Below are 13,323 nucleotides of genomic sequence, written 5' to 3' on the forward strand. Positions count from 1 at the left end.
TTACGAGTAGTGGCATTTATTATTTACAAAAAATACTAAAAACGATAATAGATGTTACTTGTAACAGCAATAATTCGTGAAATATTCAGTTGCCGTGGCTACAACTACACAAACTACTCAAAAATTCATTAATCCGAAATAATGCCTATCCGGCGACACATTCGCCTAACCCGCACCGGCTAATGAAACTTATTGATTTAATTCGTGGTAAACATTACCAGTCATTACTTGAATGCCCCTCTCAGTCAGTGGGCGCATTGACATGTGTCACAAGTTTTATTAATGACAAACCCAAATAATGGGGTACCTACTAATTAAAATAATGGGAGCGGGTTAGGAGACGGCGGCGGCGGCGGCGGCATCAATGTGGCGCAATTTATCAATTCCAAACTTGGATTATTAAATTTTAAGGCGGATATGGTCTTTTAGAATTTAGTTTCACCCGGTTGGTTAAAGGTATTCATGTCGGGGTTGGCTTCGAATTAGGAAGTAATTATTTAAGACTGTATCAAATTCGATACAACCCCTGCCTTCGTCAGAGTGACAGGGGAATAAATGTCTGCAGCAAAAGGTACTGAAAGTCGGTATGAAACGCGAGCGTTAAGAATACGGTATTAAAAAAATCCAAATTTATTTTTAAAATTAAAAAAAAAATACAATAAAAAGGATTAAATCTTTACTGGAATTTCTCATCCAAACTGTAGCTTCAGCCAATTTGATTCGTCAAATATTTTTTTAGTATTACTGTGGTTTTCCTAGCGGTCTTATTACTGTGGTTTATTGTTTTCATCAGTTCTACAAATATTCAAAATGACCTATGTACGAGTAGGTATATAGAAATGCAGAATTTCTTCCAAACAAACTGGTCACATGGCTTATCATTTCTGCACATCAAATATATATTTTTTATTATTATGAATCAGGTTGTATCTAAGGACTTCATTTTTCCGACACCACAAATCTGACGAGTTTTTACAACAATCTCACTTGTGAATAACAAACCTATTGGCTTTTTTTCTCACTGTCCTCCATCCGCGGCGATTTTTTTACGTAAAGGCGTAGCATAAAAATGTGCAGGCCATAGCCGGCTTAAGTTTTGCATACAATCGATGAGTGACGACGTGTGCTTTACGGATTACGCTAAAGCGAAGGAAAACTGACGGCAGTTCAGAACTTCCACAAAGTGCTTTACTTGGTATAACCCAGCGATTCATCATATTTTGTATATCGCGCTGATAGTACGGAAGGGTGTTCCTGAGAAAAATGCAGAATAAACGGATTTTGATACTTTAGATATACAGCCCTCCCTATGTTATTTCTCCTTACAAGATGCTAAACACAATAGACGCTATAAATAACTGTAAAACTAAACCAGTTGTCAAAATGTTAAGCCACTTCTAGCACTAAAGCAGTGCCAATGTCAAATTTAAAACTGAAAATTTCAATTAAACATTTATGTACATATACCTAGAAATATTAGAATAAAACTAATATGAAAAGATAAGATTTCACTTATCTATTTAACATGCCTGGAAAAACTTCTTCAAAAAACTTCTAATTACATCGAAATATTAGGAAATCCTCCAAAATATTTAAATATTCCCACAGGTATTGCGAAAAACTACTTCAAAATGTACCAAAAAAGCTGGAAATACATTGCAGTCCCTGGACATACTTCAAAATACTTGGAATGCTTCCAAATTCATCAAAGTATATTCCTCGAAACACATTAAAAAATTCAAAATACACTAAAAACTTCGAAAAACCTCAAAAACACTAAAAAAACTTCGAAATACTTGGAAATATATCAAAATCCTTTGAAAAACCTTTGACCTCTCATAGCTGTGCTTGGGTATTGACTTTTGATCCTTCAAATAATTTTTATACATCCTGGAACTACTTTCATGCATTTTTAAATATTTCCAAGTTTCTAACGTATGTACTTCGAAGTTTTTTATGTATTTTAGGATTTTTTAACGTGGAGATCTTAGAGGTACAAATATTTCGATGTCTTTAGGAAGATAGGGAGATATTTCCAACTTATCAAAATATTGCAGGATATTACTTATAGACCAGGTCGGATCTGTCGAAATATCCCTCTTCGTGGATGTAAGAGGGGGCAAGCTATTTTTTGCTGAAACACCTTCAACTCATATAATAAAAGTGTAGATCCCTAGATCTGGGCGAGGTCCGGAACATTTTCAAAATTGCAAAAATGTTTAAAAAAATTTAAAAAATACCTATTTTATATGAGTTTTTTACTTATATCTTGGAACCTAATCATTTCTGAAGAATATTGAAAATGAAAAAAAGTTTTAGAATTGAATTTTGCATAATATGCTGCAAGTTAAAAATGTTTAAATTTATTACCGATGTTGCAAAATAGCAATAATTGATGAAAAGAAGGCAACAGTTTTTTCATAATTTTTTTAAAATGTTTTAATTGCTCGAGGGCATTCTAATTTTGGTAGAAAAAACTTTAGAGTATAATAAAACAACACACCAAATTTCATTAAAATCGGTTCGATAGTTTTTGCAAAATAATTTTTTTAAAAAAAAATTTGAAAAATTTTTTTCGAATTTTCAAAATGTTGCATGGCCCCAAATAAAGCATCTAAATACTTGAAAATTTAACATAGAAAAGACCGCTCAACCTTTTAAATTGTTTTTGAAAAATTGAAATCGGTTGATTCCACAGTAAATTAGTTAAGTTAACACTCTTTTTTTATTTTTAAACAATTGGATTACATTTATCAGTTTGCAATTTAGTTGTTTTTTTTTTTTAATTATAATTTTAAAGCACTCGGAAAGACGCTCCTTAAAAAGAAAAAAGTTAAATTTCGTTTATTGGTTCACAAGATATAAGCGGTCAAAGTAATTACCGTTAATTTATAAACAATTTAGGAATAATCTTTGATCCAGTGGCTTCGTTTTTCCGAGTTCTACGCTGGAAAAAATTTTCGTATCCATAAGTTATCGGCAACATAGATAAATCAGCGGAAAAGCTGTCGCTCTAACGCGCGAAAAGTGACTCAAAACACGAAAAGTGGGGGAGGGGGCTTTCGCTCCGAGACTCAATTCGGAGGTTCAAAATACGAAAGTACGAAAAAAATTGCATTATCTCGGCTTCTAATAAACCAATTTCGATCTTTTTTTTTAATCTGGTGTCTCGCGAGCCAAGGAATTCGAATATCGTAATACCAACTGTCTAATTTGCACATATTTTGTTATAAACAAAGTTTATTACTTATGCATTAAATATACTGTATATTTTACCCTATGCTATTGCATTTTCTCAATGAAAAAATGTGTATACGTATATGTCTCAATACTATGAATATGGATATATTTAGTTACAATTATTACAATTTTTTAAATAATTTTTGTTTTAACAAATACGTAAAAACATTTTTTTTTTATTTGGAAATTAATGTTTTTTTTTAAATACAGATAAAATTAAGTAAAAATATATTTTAAAAAATTTAGTGCTACTTATAACTAAAAAAATATGGACTTTTTACATCAATTATTGCTATTCTGCAACATCCTTAATAAATTTAAATATTTTTAACTTACAGTTTATTGTGCAAAATTCAATTCTAAAACTTTCTTTCCTCTTCAATATTCTTCCAAAATGCATAGGTTCCAAGAAATAAGGAAAAAAACTTAGATAAAAAAGTATTTTCTAAAGTTTTGCATTTTTTGCAATTTTGAAAATGATCCGGACCTCGCCCAGATCTAGGGATCCATTTCAAAACAGATCATTTCAAAACAGAAAATGGTGATTCTATCTTTGCTTTTTTTGTTTTCCAAAAAAGCCCAACATACGAGTACAAAATAATAATAATACCCTTCGACCGACTAGCTAAACCTTTAGATCTTTTTAGACGTAAAACTATAGCGGCATATCGACACTACTGGCAAACTACTGGCGGCATATCGACACTTCCACAACTGAAATTGGCCGGAAAATTCCGTTGGTGCGATTCGGAGTATCGAGATAAATTTCCAACGATAGACATAATTACATCGAGTGGCTACATTATTCGTAATTCGCATATTATAAAATGAACGCCGCGCGTCAATTTTAATATTCGAAATGAACAACGGTGATACATATTTCCGGATATTATTCGCTGGTAAATTATAGCTGGAACAGTTCACCTATATCAAAACGTCAGCGTCTTTATTTCGTTATCATTGATCCGCCCGAAATGCATCTGTGCCAGGGTTTCGTCGTTTATTGGATTCTTTCGCGGTAAAACCCGAACAATAGTGTATTTAAAATATAAACTGAGACTTACAGCAATACAGGTACATATTCTGGATGTACATTGCACTGCTTTCAAAATGTATAGATAACGAAAATCAAATTTTGAATTGTTTCATGCCAATTGCGATAATATTATGCACTTCTCATTTATCTGCTTATTAGAAAGCTATTTACTTGTTGACATAATTTAACGCTAATTGGAACAAATAGCCCATAGACTAGACGTAACGATATAACGAATGAGGTACAGGCTTGTCTGTGTGGCATTGTCTGTCGTTTACAAATCGATTTCTGGTATCAAAGACCATTTCATTTGATAAGATTTTCACACGCAGGTACGTTATCGATCACCCTGTATAACCTCATTACTTAGAAAGTAACTGTGTATGCATCTAGTTATTCAAAACAGTTTGATTTATGGTTATTAAAACGCATTTCTGCTTGCGACTGTCGCTTGAAAATATGGAGGCACCTATACATATATTACCCTTCGTCCTGAAAAAAAAGAGCGCCTTAGGAAAATTCGCAGCGAGGCTAAGTGAAATAAAAAATTAGTGCCGCCGAGTTCGGTGGATGTATTTCCGGTACTAATGCAGGATAATTTATCAAGGAGTGATATTGAATTTGACGAATGAATTCCCTAATGGCATTTTTCAGGAAAATTATTTATAGGGACTTTTAGAACGCCGCTCCTGGAACGCCTCCCTTTGTAATGGGCTTCTAGCCGTGGCTCTCCATTTCGAAATTATGAATTTTTCATAATGGCCTACCGTTTTGTCTATATAAGTCAGTATTAGAGAAAATCAGCCGTTAAGGAAAACGTTCTGCGCCGATAAGTGTTGTAACATCGAATTATTCGGCCAAAAAAGGCGAATTACCTCGCGCGGATTTCGCCAAGGAAGTTGGCGTCATCGGGAGGATCTGGAAAATATTGTCTATAATACATTCTGTATTGCCTTATTTTTTAACGATTTTATAAAGTAAAATATATTTAAATAAATTTTAAAAAATTACATAAATTACATCTATTTCCTGGCCCTAGAGCAAAATATAAATTTTTGCATTGTACATGAATACGAAATATACACTTAAAGGCATAATTCTACATAATGTATTATGTAAGTTCACGTCATTAATTTTGTCTGGGTATAAAAATCATTGAAAATACGTAGTCTATGTAAATTTTCACGAGTTTTAACAATGTAGGCAAAACTAAATGTGTAATATTCAACCACTCAACTAATTATTTTGGCACAAAAGGTTGTCTACTTAAAACTTATTTTTCTTTCAGTGTACACGCAAAAAAATTCTTACTTCAAATTTACATCTGATTTTAAGGTATATAAGTATATATACGCAAGAAAATATTTTCTTCTTTCAAGAAAATTATTTATTTAGTTAAATAGTAAATACTTTAAATTTCTACCCAGATATATAATTCCTTACTTTAAAAATAGGCAGCATTTAAAATAAATATTTGATACTTGCAGCTAAACGAATTGTATTCTTAATTTTATGATCTACATAAATTTTACAGAAACATGTTTTGTATTGTATATTAATGTATCGTTTGTTTAACACAAAATTGAATAGTTTTGGTCAAATGATTGTATATACTTATTTTAAGAATATATTTGGATATAAATATTTCTCAGTAATAAAAAATATTTTGTTTTTAATCTCGTAACACCTAATAGAACAGCTAGGATCGTTCGTAAGTTTAACCAACCAGTCATAGGTCGGTTTGGGACTTATTGATGGGCCTCATCATTATGTCGTTAGAACGATCTAGCTGCTTTAGTGTCGTTACTTACAAGGAAATGTGTATACACAGAGTTTAAGTGGCTCCATCTATCGTGCTACTTCCCATCTATGACCTGCTACAATTTTCTTTCAAGAAAACATAAGTTTGATTGCTACAATTGTCTTGAATAATTCCTACATCAATATTAAATTTTAAATATATACATATATTTTAAGGAACTGGTAGTTTTGAAACAAATATATTTGCAGTTTAATGAACTGTAAGAGATATTGTAGCTAAAGTCCGAGATAATAAATGACAAAACTATAAAAGATATGAATTAAATTATATATATTTACAAATAATATAAATTCTAAGAAAAATTATAGATTACAGCAAATATTTCATATAGTTTGACGACGGTATATACATTTGAATAGAATAAAATAACATTTACAGCAAATAATTCCAGTTAAAACTATCTGCTCATTTGATCCAAATACTTTTTTTTCAGTGTAGCAAAATTACAAACTAAATAAAAAATTTCAAAATTTTAAAATTTCCACTGACAATTGGTTTTAGTATTAGAAACGTTGACAATTAGAAGATTCTTCACCAGTGTGACAAAGTTTATGTGATAAACCAAAAAAACAGACGACACATGAGGTACTTTAGGTTTATAATTATATAAAATACTAAGAAATTCAAGCTTCCTTTAAAATATAACAAAATACTTGCATACAGCTCTTATAATCCACCTACAATGTTTATATAAGAATATGAATTCTCGTATTCCTCGACATATAACTCCTCGTCAGCTAGCGTCCCCACAGGCAAACCGAGGAACTAAAGCTCCGGGATATTGACCGATGCCTCGGTCTGCCGTCTCCGTCTGCGCGTCGTCCTTCTCTCTTCTGCGTCGTGACGCGCCATCGTAACACGACTCGACATTTGCCAGCGTTTTCATTTTCAGAACCGATTCGATTCCGTATTATCATGCATATGCTTTTGAATAATAAAATGCACTTTCTTTCGCCTAATGCTACAGTAAATGGATCTGGCTGAGGCTTACGTGAGGGAATTATTTATATGGAGAATAATTTTTTTTTTTTTCATTATTTTTGGTTCGATCCACTCCTGACACACGGCAATTCAATTCTAGATTTCCTTGATTTCCTTCTGTTTGCTTAAAGCTGAATGTTTTGTATTTCGCATTTTTTGTTGTAAAATAATCAGTATATAAAGTGATACGCATAAAATTCCTCCGCCGGTAACTTAATACTGAAAAAATTTGTTTTAATTCTGCAAAAACCAATTGATGGAGGTCTTAGATTAATCAATTTAATGATACCTCAATTAAACATGCTCCGAATGTTCTTGCAAAAGAAAATATTTCTTTTTATTTCAGCGCCATCTACAATAAACTCGGCAAACATTGTTCTTAAGGTCTTAGTTGACGTCATGTAGGAGCTCTATACAGGGTAAAGTGTGTATAATCTATAAAAATTAAACTACAGCTTCCTGAAGATATTTGTAATAGAAAAATCTTATACGAAAAAGTTCTATCTACTAAAAGAAAGTTAGGTTAAATTGTCAAAAAATTTGTGCAGTCAACTGATTTTATATTTGTATTGAATTCATTATTCACTTAATTAATAAATATTAAGCATCGTCCATCGACCCATCAGTGTTAAACAGTGGAAGATTCCAGACAAAAGTTTTTATTTTGTAGTTCCACGATAGTGACAGTGTAATTTTTATAAAGAAGTAAAAAATAAGAATAGCGTACCGATTACATTAAAAACGAGATTCTTATTTCTTACTCTGCTTAATTTTTTAGTTTGTTCACAAACTAGTTTTATAATGAATCGAGAAAACAATGCATTTACAATTTCCGAACGTGTCGATATGGTCACAACGATGGCCACAACGTCACCCTCCATGTGCAAATACAATTCTACTTTACGTTCAGCGGCTGCGAGATACGGGAAGTGTTATTCCTAAAGCAGCAAGTGAACCTTAATGTTGAAAATGCAGTGTTGGAAAATCTTGACGAAGACCCCACAATTAGTACTCGACGACTCGCACAGCAAGTAGGAACCTCATCTCGTAGCGTACATCGCATCTTACGGCGCCAGCTATTGCTCGCGTATCATTTGCAACCACTTCAACAGATTTTACCCCCGGATTGTGATCAACGAATACGTTTTTGCAGATGGTTTTTACGGAAATGTGCCAATCAAGTAGACTTTCCTGCTTATGTTTGTGTAACAGATGGGATGACATTTACCCGTGATGAATAGAATTTTCATAATGCACATATGGGCCGATGAAAATCCTCACGCGATTAGGAAAACTCATTTTCAACATCGGTTTTCGGTAAATGTTTGGGCTGGCATAATAGGCGATGTACTTGTGGGTCTCTATTCCTTTGAAGGACGACTAAATGGACCAATACAATAATATGCTGACTTTTTGGAGAACCGTTTGTCTGAATTATTGGACGACGTGGCATTACAAGCTCGGGCACGCATGTTTTATCTTCAAGATGGGGCTCTTCCACACAGTACTCGAGAAGTAACGATACTGTTGAATGAAATGTTTCCTCAGCAATGGACTGGACGCTTTGGTCCTATGCTGGGGCCACCTCGGTCACCCGATCTAACTCCAATGGAATTTTATCTTTGGAGTCACTTAAAATCATTGGTTTACAATAATTGAACTTTAATTTACGAAAAAAAAAAAGACAAAAATAGAAGTTTTTCGTATAAGACTTTTTTGTTACAAATATCATCAGGAAGCTGCAGTTTCATTTTTATAAATTATATACACGCTAGATGCTGTATACTAGCCTATATTTATCTTTTTTTAAGTTATCAGTGTGAGGAGATTTATGTGCGCCACCCTGTATAGTTGTTCTCTTGTTCAATAAATATGTGGCTCCCTTTTTCATATGAGTCCACTTCTAGTTAAATCGTTCATTTATATGAATAATTATTGTTACCCCTATAATAATAATTAATTATTAATACAACTATACTAGAATGAGAACAGAGGATAATACTACGTATACGACAACCAATGTGTATTTTAATAAAAACGTATAGTCGCAATATGGCAAGAAAATGAGGGTCTTGTTTTTCTGACTAAGCCAACGTTTCGATTTTATTTAAAATCTTCTTCAGGGCTAGCTATAAGTTAGATCAATTTTAAGCCTACCGTACAGTTGACTGACGCACATATTTTTAAAAATAAAAGACAAAACCAACGTCGGTAACAGCGTCAATATTTTCCAAATTTATTAAATGCATCCGCTATTCATCTATCCCAACCTCACCCCACATAAACCGCTCCCCGAGAACTTGACATTGCACTGCTTTCAGCGCAGAACTCGTCAGGCCATAAAAACTTCACTACACCTTTAAATCTAATGTCAGATGTTTCACAGTGCATCAAGAGCCGGATCCCTCCCCCGTATTCCCTGAAAATGTCCCTGGTGAGCTAAATGAAAAATGCAGCCACGTATAAGGTTTTAAATTTCCGAGTTCTCACCTATTTAATCTCTGCCATAAAAAAAACGAATAGTCCTCCGTATAACGCGCTGTTTAGAGAAGGCCTTGTACCTCCGAATTATCCGTGCCGGTTCTGCAGTTGCCCTTCCGTCATAAAAATAAATGTTTTCATTTGGCTTCATCAATGGAAGTCGTTAGTTAAATTTATTGGTGTTAGGGATTCGGGGAAATGATGATTCTCATATACAGGATGTATATTTAAGTCTAAATTATAACTAACTTTGTATTATCGTATAAATTGCTTAAAAATTGTCACTGGAACAGATTGAATTGTTTTTCAGATGTCGATCTAAATTATTTTTATTCGAAACCTAATTTTACAGATACAATAAAATTTATTTTTTTTTTGTACTTGGCCATACAATTTTGTCGATTTAAAATATTTTTTGGATTATGTAAATGATAAAAAACAATAATAAATTGTCAGGGTTTGCAATAAACATAACAAACATTCAAGCAACAAATTTTATGAAGAACATTCATTTCAAAATAAAATACATATTAATTTGTGTTATAAATTTTCATATAAATGAAAATGTTATTGTTTAAATTGCTATTTTACAGTAATGTACATATTTTATTGACAATAATGCAGCTCATTAATGAATAATTTAATAATTTAGGCATATTGTTCAACAAAATTAGCATAAATTATATTTTTGGATATTTCACAAATTTCCATTACCACAGACCGAAAATGTAACGGCCTACTGTAATGTTACTGTTACTGTAATTAATTAATTAATTAATTGTACAGTAATTTAGTATTGATAACTGCGTTTGAAGTAAATTAATTGAATTGCGACAATGAAAAAACGGCTCCAAACAAAATAAAAATCAGATAAAATTAGTTCAATTATTATTTTTTCTTCGATCTGAAAGGCATCAATTGAGAAAGTGTTAGAACTCAGAAAATGAAACCATTTTATCCTACAAAACGCCAATGTTTTTTTTACAGTTTTTGATTAGTTATATATTTAACAAAATGCAATGCATACCCTATACAGGGTGTCCCAGTACTTGATATAAAAAAGTCGAATACAAATGGATGAGGTCAAAATAATATCAGTTCTTAATATAGGTAATTTTTTTTTTATACGGGCCTTCGTTAACAAGTTACGGGCCTTCAAAGGTTGAAATTAAAAATTTATTTTTATTTATAGTCTCTAAACTATTAACTTCAGCATTATGCATTTGGTGTTCGATAACACATGTATCCAGCTTGTTTTTTATGTTGTAAGTGAAATATCCTTACGCCCAGAACGCCAGGGACGGACTATGCCCAATGGTTAACAACCCAGAATTTTTGCATAGATGACGATCGCAATCTGCCTGCATCAAAAATAAATCCCTTGAAGAATTTGCCGACGATAATACCCTTTTGGTTCAAGTCGATAAAATTAACAGTTTAGGAAATATTTGTGATTTTATGTCACAGTGCACATCTAGCGGCGGCACCATTTTTTGTTTTTAGTTTTTAATTGGACATAATTACACTAATTAACATAAGAACCTAGAAAATCTTACTGTCTGCTAATATCATTTTCACTAACAAAATTTGACCAACACACTTTACACATAACACAAAATAGAAAAAAAAACAAGAGTAAGTAATAAAGTAAGTATTCAATTCCAAATATTGATGTCCATTCACACATTTCTCAAAAATGTGTATACTTATTAAATTAATACCCACGATTGTTGATAATAGGTCCATACACTTTTGAGGAACGTCTGAATGGACATCGATATTTGGAACTTTTGCAAAATAATTTGCAGCCACTATTAGATGATGTTCCATTAGACACCCGAAGAACCATTTGGTTCATGCACGATGGGGTTCCTCCCCATTTTAATATTGATGTACGAAATTACTTATCCATTGTGTTTAGTAATAATAAATAGATTGGGAGAGGAGGCCCAATGTCATGGCCACCACGTTCTCCAGACTTTAACCCGATGGGCTTCTTCCTGAAGGGATAATATTAGACGCACCCCAGAAATGCTTTTTAGTGTACAAACAAATAACATCCATATACTTACGAAGTGTGTGGAGGTGGAAGGTGTGCATATTTAAAATGTATTTTGATAGTTTTCTTTCTTTTAAATAATTTTTTTAACTTTAACTTATTTTTCTATTTTGTGTTATGTGTAAAGTGTGTTTGTCAAATTTTGTTAGTGAAAATTACAAAAGCAGACAGTAAGATTTTCTAAGCTCGTATTTTAAAAATATGACGGTTCTATCATAGTAATTAAATTAAAAATTAAAAACAAAAAATGGTGGAGGCGCCGCTCGATGAAATAACATCACAAATATTTCCTAAACTGTTAACGTTACCGAGTTGAACCAAGAGGGTACTATCGTTGCAAATTCTTCAAAGAACTTATTTTTGATGCAAGTATATTGCGATCGTCATCTTTGCAAAAATTCTGTGTTGTTAACCATTGGGCATGGTCCGTCCCTGGCGTTCTGGGCATAATGAAGTTTCATTTACAACATCAAAAACAAGCTGTGCGCATGCGTTATCGATCACCAAATTTGCATCATGCCGAAGTTAATGGTTTAGACTAAATAAAAATAACTTTTTAATTTTCACCTTTGCGGGCCCGTAACTTGTTAACGAAGGCCCGTATAAAAAAAATATATTAAGAACTGATACCCGACTTTTTTGTGTCAAGTACCGGGACACCCTGTATATCAATTTAAAAATTGCCGTTAACATTTGACGGCATAAAAGCGGCTTTCGTAAAAAACCGGGCTAATATGCTGGTCCTTGGAAAGAGCGACGTAAAAAACTTTTAAAAGTCTGACTATATCTCTTTGTACTCTCCGTGAGCTTTTATGCATTAAAATTAAGAGCACTAGGGGCGACGCTACCCCTTAAGGTCGCTAACAAAATTGTCAGCTTTCGCAGCACTTTATCACTTAGTAAACTTTCCCATCCGGTAATGAATTGTTCTATTTGTTCTTCGTAGAAAATTTCCCCGTAATTCCTCGGTATTATGTTTAGATTGGAGCAATATTTTGCGGCCGGGCTTAACCGGGCAGTATTTTCTAATTGTGGAGGCTGTAGTGACACCGGAGGCTCTGAGTAACCAGCGCAGGGAGGTTTTAGGGGAGCGGCAGGCCGACGAAGGCTGCGAAAAATCATCCTTTTTCATTTGTACCGCGTTCTAAGCGCTATATATTAACGTTGTCCTTATTAAAAGAGATTGAGAGGCTTCAATGTGGAGACTCTAAGCAGTTTTATGGAAATTTAATCTAATCGCTTATAAATTTGGAGATATATACGAGGGTTATTTGAAAAATTCAGGTCCTGACAATAGTAATCATATCATTAATTATTCCAACAGGAAAAACGCAATTACATGAAAGAGAACATTTATTACATATACTCATTTTTCAAATAAAATTTGTAGGGTTTAGAGGGGGACATCTAAAGGTGACCTTGACCACGACCTTCAAGGTCATTTGAAGGTCATTTTAGTTTTTGTTGCAAAATTCTACTTTTGAGACTAGAAATGAGAAGAGCGGGCAATTTCACGTCCATCATTGACCTTGACCTTCACGGTCATTTCAAGGTCATGTTAATTTTTGAAATAGAAACCCGTATCTTTCAAATTCATACCAAAATAGAAAGTGCGGAGAATTTTGCTTCCGGATATAACCTTGATCATGACCTTAAGTTTCAAAAGTCATTTGAAGGTCATTCTAGTATTTTCCAGACAAAACT

At 32.9% G+C, this 13,323-nt stretch overlaps 1 protein-coding gene across 1 annotated transcript in view; it reads left to right on the plus strand.

Moving 5' to 3' along the window:
• The window catches only part of LOC108912012 (teneurin-a), a 225,486-nt gene that overhangs the window by 41,577 nt on the left and 170,586 nt on the right, over positions 1-13,323 (plus strand). The gene's annotated exons all lie outside the window — the stretch shown is intronic.

Source organism: Anoplophora glabripennis, unplaced genomic scaffold (genome assembly GCF_000390285.2).
Source record: "Anoplophora glabripennis isolate ALB-LARVAE unplaced genomic scaffold, Agla_2.0 scaffold88, whole genome shotgun sequence".
Taxonomy (NCBI): Eukaryota; Metazoa; Arthropoda; class Insecta; order Coleoptera; family Cerambycidae; genus Anoplophora; species Anoplophora glabripennis.